Consider the following 13,557-nt stretch of genomic DNA (forward strand, 5'->3'; position numbering starts at 1 on the left):
ATTTATTTAACATGTTTTTGTTAGTTACTGAAAATATTCATGTAAATAAGAAACAAATAAGGGAAAAATACTGCATAGATATAACACAAAAGTAAAAAATAAAGAAAAAAAAAATGATAATGAAAATGAAAAATGTAAAATAACACCAAATGAAATAAAATAATAAATGATGAATAACAAAATGAAAAATCATCGCTAATATATTGTTCTTCATTAAATTTATCAATTATTTCCATCGCAGCATTCACAATTCTTTTCTCTCCAGATTTGGTGAAACCAGCATAATCTATGGTGAAAAAGGAGGCCATTAGAAACAATTGACATCACTCTACATCGTAAATTTAAAAATACATAAAACATACATAAAATGTCCCACTGGAGGTCAATGATCAAAGGAATGGAGCAAAATTTAAATTTTCATTTAATCCAAGAGGACGCATCGTCCCCAGAGTCCAAATACACTTGGATTCACATTGTGCCAAGTTTTTAGAAATTTCACCCTTTCGGATGTTGGGTTCAATACAGTCAATACCCCTTACTTTTAATTTCATTGGGTGACATGAATGATGGAACTTAAAGTGTCTTGCTACGGGTTTTAAAGTTTCTAGGGTTTCTATCTCTGTTGCTCCCAAAATATCTCGAACATGCTCTCTGACCAAGACTTTGAGCTCTCTAGTGGTGAGGCCAACATATATTTTGGGGCAAGGACACGTAGCATAGTAAACTACTGCTTTGGTTGAGCAAGTGATGGAATGTGTGATACTAAAGGTAAGCTTACCCGCTGAATCAGTAAATGACATTGCCCTCTCAATTTTGGCACATACGATGCAGCATCCACATGCCTTGCAGCCCCACTCAGGGCCCTTAGTGCCAAAGGGAAACTTCTGGCTATTACAATGATAGTGACTCCTAACAAGATGGTCTTTAAGATTTCTTGAATGTCGAGTAGAGACACTTGGGTATTTAGTGATGTATTTTTCAATAGTGGGATCTGTAAGTAAGATAGGCCAAAACTGTCTCATTATTTCTTTCATCTAAAACCACCGTGAATGGTACTCAGTTGTGTATCTTACCTGCACTTCAGATTTATTTTTTGGTTTAGGGAATAAAAGATTTTCCCTTGAAGTATTCTTGGCACGATGGTACGCTTTTTTTTATAGACCTTTTACTGTATCCACGGGCAAGAAAATGATTTGTGAGGTCATATGCTTGCTTTTCAAATACCTCCGTTGAAGAGCAAATCCTCCTAATCCTCAAGAATTTACCTGTTGGGACTGCTCGTATGGTCTGTATAGGGTGAGAGGAAGAAGCTTGGAGAAATGAGTTATCTGCTGTGGTTTTTCTAAACACATCGGTCTGAAGAAAGCCGTTTGAATCCCTGGATAACTTAACATCCAGGAATTCGGCTTGGTATTTGTCATGATGGTATGTCAATTTGATATTTAGATTTTTTTTATTCAAATTATGCATAAAGATCTCGATTGGCGCCGATGTGCCCTTCCAGATGAGCAGGATGTCATCAATGTACCAGGCCCAAAAAATTATCTGGTCCATCGAGACATCCTGGCCACCCTGAAACAGATCTCTCTCCCACAGCCCCAGGAACAGGTTGGCATACGAAGGTGCGCATGCAGCCCCTTGAAGTTGCTGACCCACGTCCATCTCGATGACGCATGGCCGGAAGTACGCCGCCAGCCATCTTTACACCTGGCGCATGACGCCAGAACAGGCAAGCCCACTGTAATGATCGATTATTTTTAAATTGACGTGATTGGACGGACGAACTTTAAAATGGAGGCCTCCGCTGGAGAGACGCCACCCCCGGACGAAGGCATTCCGCCGAAACGCGCGTCGGGTCTGACGTTCTCTCTCTGCAGAGTGTTTAACATGGGTATGTTCCTTTCAATCCTCAGTGTGCATCTTTGTTTAGGCCTTTCAAGGCATTCATGATTGCATTTCATTGTCACCAGAGCATTACACTTGTATTTTTATACAGTGCTACATCTCACTCGGGTCTTACATGGTTTTTCAGATAGATTGATACTTTATGTGTATATTGCTACATTGTTCATGCCCTCTTTCTTGATTAATTGCTTGTATATATTCTCTGCTTTGACAGACGTTTTATTCATGCTTTGCATGACTCATCTTTTATTGTTGTTATTTCTAATAAAATTTGCATTTTTCTATCATACATGTGTTGTGCTAATTGTACCCCGCACTCTGTAGGTTGTGTATTATATTCAGGAGTACAGTGTATAATACTATTATATTCAGTAGTACAGTGTATAATACTATTATATTCAGGAGTACAGTGTCTAATACTATTATATTCAGGGCACAGTGTATAGTACTATTACATTCAGGGCACAGTGTATTGTACTATTATATTCAGGGGCACAGTGTATAATACTATTATATTCAGAAGTACAGTGTATAGTACTATTATATTCAAGAGCACAGTATATAATACTATTATATTCAGGAGTACAGTGTGTAGTACTATTATATTCAAGAGCACAGTATATAATACTATTATATTCAGGAGTACAGTCTATAGTACTATTATATACAAGAGTACAGTGTATAGTACTATTATATTCAAGGGCGCAGTGTATAGTACTATTATATTCAGGAGTACAGTGTATAATACTATTATATTCAGGAGTACAGTGTATAATACCATTATATTCCATTATAATACCATTATATTCAGGGCACAGTGTATAGTACTATTATATTCAGGGTGCAGTGTATATTACTATTTTATTCAGGAGTACATTGTATAGTACTATTATATTCAGGGGCACAGTTTATGATACTATTATATTTAGAAGCATAGAGTGTGGCATCATGAGAAATTTAATCTTCATTTATAGATGCTGAAATGTTGGAAAAGTGAGGAGCTGAAGAAATCTGAGCTGCAAACTGCAGAAATGGGCCGTGCCCGGAAGAAGTCTGGACCGGATGGAGAAAAAAAGAGAAAAAAAATGAAAAAGAATCTGAGACATCACCTGTGAGTCACTCAATGTAAATGTTTATTCTCCCTGTGACTGATCAGTACTGTAGTCACTGTATGATCTGCAGTGGGATGACGGATGGTAGCATTTTTTTTGTTAAATAGCAACTCCCAGCATAACCTAACCATTGTTCAGGCTATACTGGGAGCTGTTGTTTTATGTCGTACAAATTTATACAGCAGGGGTTAAACTGAATTTGCAAATGATCTCTGTACTGAACTGTATCTGTTCTGGTGCTATATATATGTACTGAGCTTGGTTCTGTTGCTGCATATATGTACTGAGCTTGGTTCTGGGTCTGTATATTTGTACTGAGCTTGGTTCTGGGGCTGTATATATGTACTGAGCTTTGTTCTGGTGTGGTATATATATGTACTGAGCTTGGTTCTGGTGTGGTATATATGTACTGAGCTTGGTTCTGGGGATGTATTTACAGTGAAGGAAATAAGTATTTGATCCCTTGCTGATTTTGTAAGTTTGCCCACTGTCAAAGACATGAACAGTCTAGAATTCTGCTAAGGGCACAGGACTACTTCACCGCATCAATGGGAGAATGGGAGAATGGATGGAGCCATGTACCGTCAAATCCTGAGTGACAACCTCCTTCCCTCCACCAGGACATTAAAAATGGCTCGTGGCTGGGTCTTCCAGCACGACAATGACCCGAAACATACAGCCAAGGCAACAAAGGAGTGGCTCAAAAAGAAGCACATTAAGGTCATGGAGTGGCCTAGCCAGTCTCCAGACCTTAATCCCATCGAAAACTTATGGAGGGAGCTGAAGATCCGAGTTGCCAAGCGACAGCCTCGAAATCTTAATGATTTACAGATGATCTGCAAAGAGGAGTGGGCCAAAATTCCATCTAACATGTGTGCAAACCTCATCATCAACTACAAAAAATGTCTGACTGCTGTGCTTGCCAACAAGGGTTTTGCCATCAAGTATTAAGTCTTGTTTGCCAAAGGGATCAAATACTTATTTCTCTGGGCAAAATGCAAATAAATATATATAATTTTGACAATGTGATTTTCAGTTTTTTTTTTAAATATAATCTATCTCTCACTGGTAAAATTAACCTAGCCTAAAAATTCTCGACTGTTCATGTCTTTGACAGTGGGCAAACTTACAAAATCAGCAAGGGATCAAATACTTATTTCCTTCACTGTATGTACTGAGCTTGGTTCTGGGTCTGAGAAGGTAAATATATACAGTAAAAACTAAACCCAAAAAACCATGGAGGAATCTCAGTTTTTTCCAATTCACCCATTATATGGTACCTTAAATTGTGCCAATAAAAACTACAACTCCTCCCGCAAAAAAATAATCCTTCACACACCACTCCATTGACGCAAAAATAAAAAAGTCATAAAACGTTTGACCACTTTAGTGTCTCAAAATATTCTTTCTCTCTTCTCTGTGGCTCATTCTGCTTTTACAGCTAATTCAAAACCATGCCAGATCTGTGGCCGCCTAAACGGAAATCTGCAAATATATACGGTACAGCGTCTTCAAAGTTCTGTCTTCAGAGTTCGGGTGGAGGGGGGCCCAGACTTGAAAAAGTGCCCGGGGCCCATGGTACTCTTAATCCGCCCCTGGCCACAGTGCCCTCTGTAGATAGTGCCACAGTGTCCTCTGTAGATAGTGCCGCACTACCCTATGTAGATAGTGCCAAACCCCCCTATATAATGCCACTCCCCCTAGATAATGCCACAGTGCCCCCTGTACATAGTGCCACAATGCCCTCTGTATATAATGCCACAGTGCCCTCTGGAGATGCCACACACACACACACACACCCCCTATAGATGGTGCCACCCCCCCTCCATTGGGGCTCCTTGTAGGAGTGGAATCGCCAGCCAGAGCGTTGCAGACGCTAAAGAGAAAGGATGCTTGAGAAAGGTCCTGTTGGACTGAAACATCACACGGGGGATTAAAGCTGCTATCTTTTGGAAGTGCTACCTCTGTGTCTATTGTCTTGCCAATATAGATGGTAGGCCCTGTTTATGCCCCATATAGAAGTTAGGCCCGCAGTTTGAACCCCCATATATTTAGTGCCCTCTGTAGACAGTGCCACACAGCCCCCTCCCAGGTAGTGCCACACAGCCCCCTCCCAGTAGTGCTACACAGCCCCCCTCCCAGGAAGTGCCACACAGCCCCCTCCTCCCAGATAGTACCAAACGGCCCCCCCAAGTAGTGCCACACAGCCCCCCTACTTGGTAGTGCCACACAGCCACCCTCACTGGTAGTGCCATACAGCCCCCCCCTGGTAGTACCACACAGCACCCCTCCCTGGTAATGCCACTCAGCCCCCCTCCCTGTAGGTAGTGCCTTTGAGGTTCCCTCTTGGAGTGGAATCCCCAGCCAGAGCATTGCTGACGCTATGGCTGAGGATTCCACTTCAGGAGAAGCCCCTGATGTCACTGTCCATATATGGACAGTTTTGTCAGAGCCATAGTCCCAGGCAGAGCACTACTAGCACTCTGCCTGAGACCAGGGGCGTAGCTAAAGGCTCATGGGCCCTGGTGCAAGAACTCAGCTTGGGCCCCCCTATCCCTCCCCAGCACAACCAGACTACATTAGTGCCCAGCTACATTGCCCGATAGACACAATGAATGCCCCCACAGTATAATGCCCACAATAGCTGGCCCCACAGTATAATGCCACCAAACAGTATAATGCCCCCCATAGATGCCCCCCACACAGTATAATGGCCCCCGTAGCTGCCCCCCACACAGTAAAATGCCCCCATAGCTGACCACCACATTATAATGCTCCCCATAGCTGCCCCCACACTGTATAATGCCCCCCATAGCTGACCCCCACAGTATAATGCCCCCATAGCTTTCCCCCACAGTATAATGCCCCCTATAGCTGCCCCCACGCAGTATAATGCCCCCATAGCTGACCACCACAGTATAATGCTCCCCATAGCTGCCCCCCCATAGCTGACCACCACAGTATAATCCCCCCATAGCTGCCCCCACAGTATAATGCCCCCTATAGCTGCCCCGACAGTATAATGCCCCTATAGCTGCCCCCACAGTATATTGCCACCCATAGCTGCCACATACAGTATAATGCCCCATACAGTATAATGCCCCATAGCTGCCCCCACAGTATAATGCCCCCTCCATATCTGACCAGCACAGTATAATGCCCCCATAGCTGCCCCCACAGTATAATGCCCCCTATAGCTGCCCCCACAGTATAATGCCCCTATAGCTGCCCCCACAGTATATTGCCACCCATAGCTGCCACATACAGTATAATGCCCCATACAGTATAATGCCCCCCATAGCTGCCCCATACACTTTAATGTCCCATACAATATAATGCCCCCCATAGCTGCCCCATACAGTATAATGCCCCATACAGTATATTGCCCCCAGTGCTGCCCCATACAGAATAATGCCCCATACAGTATAATTCCCTCCATAGCTTCCCTACAGCATACTGCCCCACATACAGTATAATGCCCCACATAGCTGTCCCATACAGTATAATACCCCCCATACAGTATAATGGCCCCTCAGCAGCTACCATATGAGCTCCTATACCCAGTATAATGCCCCCATATTTATGAACCTAATAGAAAAATAATAACATAATTACTTACCTATCCCCATTCCCACGACAGGTGGAGGATCCTTCTCCTTCTCTGTACTGTGCTGTGAGTGACTCGGCGCAGACAGGCACTATGACGTCACTACATTGCGCCTGCCTGCGCCGAGCCGCTTGCGGAACAGTAAATGCTTGAACCTACCTGAATGTGCGTCCTGCGGATGCAGATTCAGTTGGAAGCGGGACCAACGCAGTCAGCGCTGTGTGGCAATGGACGTCCTGTGGGCCTCCCAGGCTTAGGGGCCCGGTCGCAGTTGTGACCGTTGCAACTCCTATAGCTATGCCACTGCCTGGGACACTGCTCTGCTCCTGACAACACTGTCCATATATGGACAGTGATGTTAGGGGCTTTCCCAGAGACGGAGTCCTGGAGCAGAGCTGTTTCTAGTGCTCTGCCTGGGACTCAGTGACATAACTACCGCCGTAGCAGCCGTAGCGGCTGCTACGGGGCCCGTGGCATGAGGGGGCCCGTGCCACCCGACGGCACGGGCCCCCACCATGGCCAGAGGCTCCGCTAGCAGCCGCTATGGCTGCTACAACGCGACGCCACTGAACACTACGGCAGAGCAGGGAGGTATCTCCCCGCCCTGCCGTTAAACAAAAGACATGTATTCCCTATCCACAGGATAGGGGATACATGCGTGATCGCTGGCAGCGATAGGGAGAACGGGGGACCGAAAGTCCCCTGAAGTTCTCCATCGCAAACCTTGTACTTCCGGGGTCTGTGCCGGCAGCTCCGTAGAAATGAACGGAGCGCCGGTCGCGCCTGTGCGCATGCGTGACCAGCACTCCTTTCATTTTTATTGAGCTGCGCAGACTCCGAAAGTCAGAGGTTAGTCATGGAGAACTTCGGGGGACTTTCGGTCCCCCGTTCTCCCTATCGCTGCCAGCGATCACACATGTATCCCCTATCCACAGGATTTTGTAGGACACACTGTAGGTCGGATGTTTTTGGGGGGTTGGGGCTGCATGGCGTTACCTACAGCGGGGGCTGTATGGCGTTACCGACAGGGGGGGGCTGTATAGCGTTACCTACAGGGGGGGCTGTATAGCGTTACCTACAGGGGGGCTGTATGGCGTTACCTACAGGGGGGGCTGTATAGCGTTACCTACAGGGGGGGCTGTATAGCGTTACCTACAGGGGGGCTGTATGGCGTTATCTACAGGGGGGGCTGTATGGCATTACCTACAGGGGGGCTGTATAGCGTTACCTACAGGGGGGCTGTATGGCGTTACCTACAGAGGGGGCTGTGTGGCGTTACCTACAGGGGGCTGTATAGCATTCTCTACAGGGGGGGCTGTATGGCGTTCTCTACAGTGGGGGCTGTATGGTATTCTCTACAGTGGGGGCTGTATGGCGTTCTCTACAGTGGGAGTTGTATGGCGCTAGCTCTATACAGCCCCCACTGTAGAGAACGGCATATAGCCCCCACTGTAGAGAACGCCATACAGACCCCTCTGTAGATATCTACAAAGGGGGCTGCATGGCGTTATCTACAGGGGGGACTCTGTATGGCGTTCTCTACAGGGGGGGCTGTATGGCGTTCTCTACAGTGGGGGCTGTATGGCGTTCTCTACAGTGGGGGCTGTATGGCGTTCTCTACAGTGGGGGCTGTATGGCGTTCTCTACAGTGGGGGCTGTATGGCGTTCTCTACAGTGGGGGCTGTATGGCGTTATCTACAGAGGGGGCTGTATGGCGTTCTCTACAGTGGGGGCTGTATGGCGTTCTCTACAGTGGGGGCTGTATGGCGTTCTCTACAGTGGGGGCTGTATGGCGTTATCTACAGTGGGGGCTGTATGGCGCTATCTACAGAGGGGGCTGTATGGCGCTCTCTACTGAGGGGTCTGTATGGCGTTATCTACAGAGGGGGCTGTATGGCGTTATCTACAGGGGCTGTATGGCGTTATCTACAGGGGGGCTGTATGGCGTTATCTACAGGGGGGCTGTATGGCGTTATCTACAGGGGGGCTGTACGGCATTATCTACAGGGGGCTGTATGCCGTTATCTGCAGAGGGGACTGTATGGCGTTATCTACAGAGGGGGCTGTATGGCGTTATCTACAGAGGGGGCTGTATGGCGTTATCTACACGGGGGCTGTATGGCGTTATCTACAGGGGGGCTGTATGGCGTTATCGACAAGGGGGGGTTGTGTGACACCCAGGGGAGGGGAGCCCCAGTCAAAAGTTTGCTATGGGGCCCAGTCTTTCCTAGTTACGCCCCTGCTGGGACTCCTCTCCTCCTGACATCACTGTCCATATATGGACAGTGATGCCGTCCGTGATGACGGCAGGGTCAGCACCCGGCGGCCGAGTGGGCCTGGGCCCCCCCAACTGTAGTGGTCCCCGTCACTTGACCGGGTTAGCCAGGTGCTGACGCCGGCCCTGGCTATTAACCCCAATATTCCTCTCTCCCCTAAAGTCACACTGGCTGTACAGGGTCAGAAAATACTTATTTCATTGGCTACTCCTGCACTTTTTTTCCATGTAAGTCTGACATGCGGAAGTGGGGGCCAAGGTCATACAAACTAGAAACAGTTATCTTTCAACTATGCTTGCTATTCTGCCTGATGACTGTCTCTATTTACAGGAGATCTATATCAGGCGTCGGGCCATTTCTGAGCCAGTAAATACTGTGGTCCAATGCTCCCATACAGAGTGTCTAACTTCAATGCATAGACACTATCTATATGGCATCAGTGACATAGACTAAATAAAAATATATCTTTCACATTTGTGTGAATAAAACAGAATTTGTGTAAATGTCACATAGATTTAAATTCTCATTTCTATTACAATAGTCGTACTCGATGGTAAATGATAACTTGTATAAATATACAATATTTTCTTAGAATCCCTGAGCTATAAGCAAATTTCATTATAAAATCAATAAAGTCCAGCAAAAGTTTTATGTAGCTTCAATAAGCAAAGTGAGCAAATAAACAAGATTGGATCTTACGTCGTCTGACAAACTAACAGCATAGCAGAGAACATGTGTAGGCTGCACCCATAACCACCAGGCGTGGGTATGTTCACAGACATGCTTTACTTTCATACAGGATGTCAGGAAGCTAAAAAAAAAGTCTACTTTATATTGACTTATTTTCTTCATTTATGACAAATAACATAGCTGATCAAGGCTCCCCAGTATACATCTAAACATAAGAGATGTTCTCTACGTATATAAGAGAATATAGCCACGTGGTAGGATAGCATCACTATATACCTCTATGTATATATGGCTGTCCTGGATGGACTATTCCTTTAAGCTGGCTGTCTACTTTTGAACTACCTTTATGCCCTGCTTTCTTCACAGTAGCTGTCCCAGATGGCAGAATCTGGCTTTCAATACTCTTTTATGCTAGTTTTCCTGTGAAATGCTATAGATGGACATCATGGATTTCAAGTCATTACGCCAGGGTTTAATCTCTGAGATTCTTGTCCTCTAACCAGTATCTGACTACATGAACTATCCAAGAAGTTCATTTTCTGCACAGCCAAATATAATCTAATGCCCTATTAGGGTATAGGGACGTCATAGAGGGGGTCCCTGTGCCAAAACAGTGGACCCAGCATGTCTATGCATTACATGGACGGCCATTTATTTGGCATGTAATACTACATTTTCCCCTGTAATTGCCGGTGGATAGAGAAGCAGACCCTCACCGACTTCTTTTTAAAGAGAGGCTGTCATCATAAGACATCCCCCTTCAAGGAAAAAATTAGCTGCATCATCAAGATTAATATACATGTAAAGGAATTCTCCACTTTGGTTAATCCCTTCTTGTAAAATGGGTCCATTGACAATAAGCAAATCACAGGGACCCCCAGCGATCAGATGTAAACTGTGGGGAAACCTGACAGTAAGGGTCAGTTCACACGTAGCGTAAATACTGCGGATTTTCCGCAATGGAATTAGTTGCGGAAAATCGGCAGCATATTACAGTAGCAGCAAAGTGGATGAGATAGAACAAATCTCCTCCCTCATCTCTGTCTACCACCCTACTAGCGCTCTACGTTCTGCCAATGACCTCAGATTAATGTCCGCCATAATCCGAACCTCCCACTCCCGTCTCCAAGATTTTTCTCGTGCTGCACCCGTCCTCTGAAATGCGCTACCCCAGAAAATCAGATTAATTCCCAACTTCTACAGTTTTAGACGTGCCCTGAAAACACATCTTTTTAGACAGGCCTATAACATTCCCTAATCTAACTCCTTTCCCTGGCCCCACTTTACATTAGTAATGGGGCCCCTTCATTCTGCAGTATCCCCCACACTCCTTGCACCCTAATGCACTTCTTGTCTGTCATACACAGATACTGGCTGGTGACCGGCTCATGCAGCTTTACATGTACTACCCCATGTGTATAAAAGATGGCTGGACCATTGTACTTAAGCATTTTTTTACACTTTGTGTCTCCCTTATTTCCTCATAGATTGTAAGCTCTTGCCTCTTGTTTGAATTGTAAATTACTTTTGTCAATATGTAACGTCTGAATTTGTCTGTACAATGTACCCCCTGAATTGTAAAGTGCTGCGGAATATGTTTGCGCTATATAAATAAAAATTATTATTATTATTATTATATTTTATCTCATCCACACGCTGCGTAAATATTGAGCGGAGAAACACTCAGCGATTCCACTGCAAAAAATACAACTCAGAAAAAAATTAATTGTCATACTTACCCAGAAGTCTGTGTCTCTTCCTCCAGTCCGGCCTCCTGGGATGACGTTTTATCCCATGTAACCGCTGCAGCCAATCACAGGCTGTAGCGGTCACATGGGATGAAACGTCATCCCAGGAGGCCGGCCTGGATGACGTCAAAGGGCCTGGGATGACGTGTCATTCCATGTGACCGCCGCTGCAGCCAATCACAGACTGCAGCGTTCTCCTGGGATGAAATGTCATCAAAGGAGGCCGGCCTGCCAGCAAGCTGGCTAAATGCTGCAGTTTTCTGCAGTGGACATTGTGGACATTTCCCTGCGGCGCACATGGCATATACACTGCGTGCTTTTACGCAGCGTATCCGCCCCATGTGAACATAGCCTAAGTTTTGAATTTCCCTGCAGCACCCCCTCAGGGGAAAATAAGCATTACACCAGTGCTCATTTAAATCAAACGGTTTTTCTGTAATGCAAGACAGGATGGGTCCTCCAGAACGAGAGACACATGAAAATCGGTTTTCTAAACTGGACAACCCCTTTAAGGCACTCTAATAATTGGCGATATATATTTACATAAGACATAAAGGTCTACAGTAAAGTGATATTTATGAGACTTTTTTCCTTTTTGATGGGACTGATTTTGTATAGAATCTCTGCTAGTGCTAGTTTCCTGCAGAAGTTTTTCTTTACTTTCATATCAATATATTCCTTTACACCTTTGTTGGCAGATAGAAAAAAAGTAAAAAATCTTTGCTGAATGTAGAATACAAAGTATTAGAGGAATTATAAATTATGAATTAAAAACATATTTCAAAATGTTCACTCCTTGCCACAATGCTATTGTTTCCTGAGAACACCAGTTTTAGGACCTGTTCACATCTGCGTTGGAGGATCATTTAGGGGCCCCTGTCACAGATTTAGACAAAGATATTGTTTCTGGTAAAACCACCATGACGGATACCCGAGAGAACCCATCAGGGTATGTTCCCATTCACAGGATACACTGCAGATTTTCTGCAGATTAAAAAAAATTGCACCGCAGGTCAATTTCTGAACATTTTTTCATTTTTGCTGCAGAAAATCTTTACGCTACGTGTGGACCCGGCCTTAAAATCAGACGGAGCAGAACAATGGAAACACTGACGCAATTGTGAACAGGCCCTTATTGTGATCGTGAACGCTTACTACTTATCAGTAGCAAAATGATGTTGCAAACTATTCTGACGTTGCTCTCAGCTGATATACTGCAGAATGTGATCAGTAAAACGATATTTAGGATTTACATTGCTCTACTCACAAATATGAAAAATAATTATTTTGAGGTTGCAATGGTTTTATAATTAATGCAGTTTAAAGTGGCAATAGCTCTTACTATTACTTAGTTCGATTTACAGAATATTTTTATATACAAAGAAATACTCGCCATGCCATATTGTAACAAGGCGCACATCCGACGTAACTGTATGCCGAATGCTGCCAAGAGGTTAAAGAGTTTTCAAGCGCATCTGGGGGTGTAAAAGCCTCTAAGTACGCCTTGAAAAAGGCTAGCTAAACGCCTACAAACATCTGCCCATTGAATTCAACGGGAAAAACAGTTTAGTTCAGACGGGGCATTTTTTTACGCCGCTGTTTTAAAAAACGGTGCGTAAAAAGATGCCCTGTAAAAAGAAGGCGCATGTCACTTCTTGAGCCGTTTTTGGAGTGTTTTTTCATTGTGTCAATGGAAAACAGCTCCAAAAATGGCTCCAAAAAACGCCTAAAAAAACAATTTTCGGCTAGAAAAATGGCTGAAAATCAGAGGCTGTTTTCCCTTGAAAAATACTGATTTAAATATGTCTGTGTGATAGTGGCCTTACTGTATGTCATACGCAGAAGTGTCGTTTCCCTGCACCCGGGGCAAAGATTCTGTTTGGTTCCCTGAACCTCTTTCCCGACATCTCTTCTTTCGCCATGTTTGCTTTCTCTACCCATCACTGAGGTGTAATTTTTGTCACATTTTTTTTTAACGTAACTCAAACATAAAACCATTTTTTACATTTTACAAGCAATATATAATAATATAACATTATATAAGGTAGTTAACATAGCAATAAATGTAAAAAAAATAAAGAGGTCAGTGCCTGACTAAAACAGATTGTATAACTGAGGCTATTGAGAATATATATAGTGCCATACACCCCCTTGTAGATAGTACTACACAACCCCCCTGTAGATAGTGCCACACCCCTCCTTGTAGATAGTGCCACACA

At 44.5% G+C, this 13,557-nt stretch overlaps 1 long non-coding RNA gene across 1 annotated transcript in view; it reads right to left on the minus strand.

The window, feature by feature from the left end:
- Positions 1 to 200: 200 nt before the first annotated feature.
- Positions 201 to 13,557, minus strand: part of LOC142740634 (uncharacterized) — a 94,832-nt gene continuing 81,475 nt past the window's right edge. The window contains exon 3 of the long non-coding RNA XR_012880826.1: positions 201 to 286. This is a non-coding gene — a long non-coding RNA (uncharacterized LOC142740634). The remainder of the gene's footprint in view (positions 287 to 13,557) is intronic.

The sequence above is a fragment of the Rhinoderma darwinii genome, chromosome 2, assembly GCF_050947455.1.
Source record: "Rhinoderma darwinii isolate aRhiDar2 chromosome 2, aRhiDar2.hap1, whole genome shotgun sequence".
NCBI classification, from domain to species: domain Eukaryota; kingdom Metazoa; phylum Chordata; class Amphibia; order Anura; family Rhinodermatidae; genus Rhinoderma; species Rhinoderma darwinii.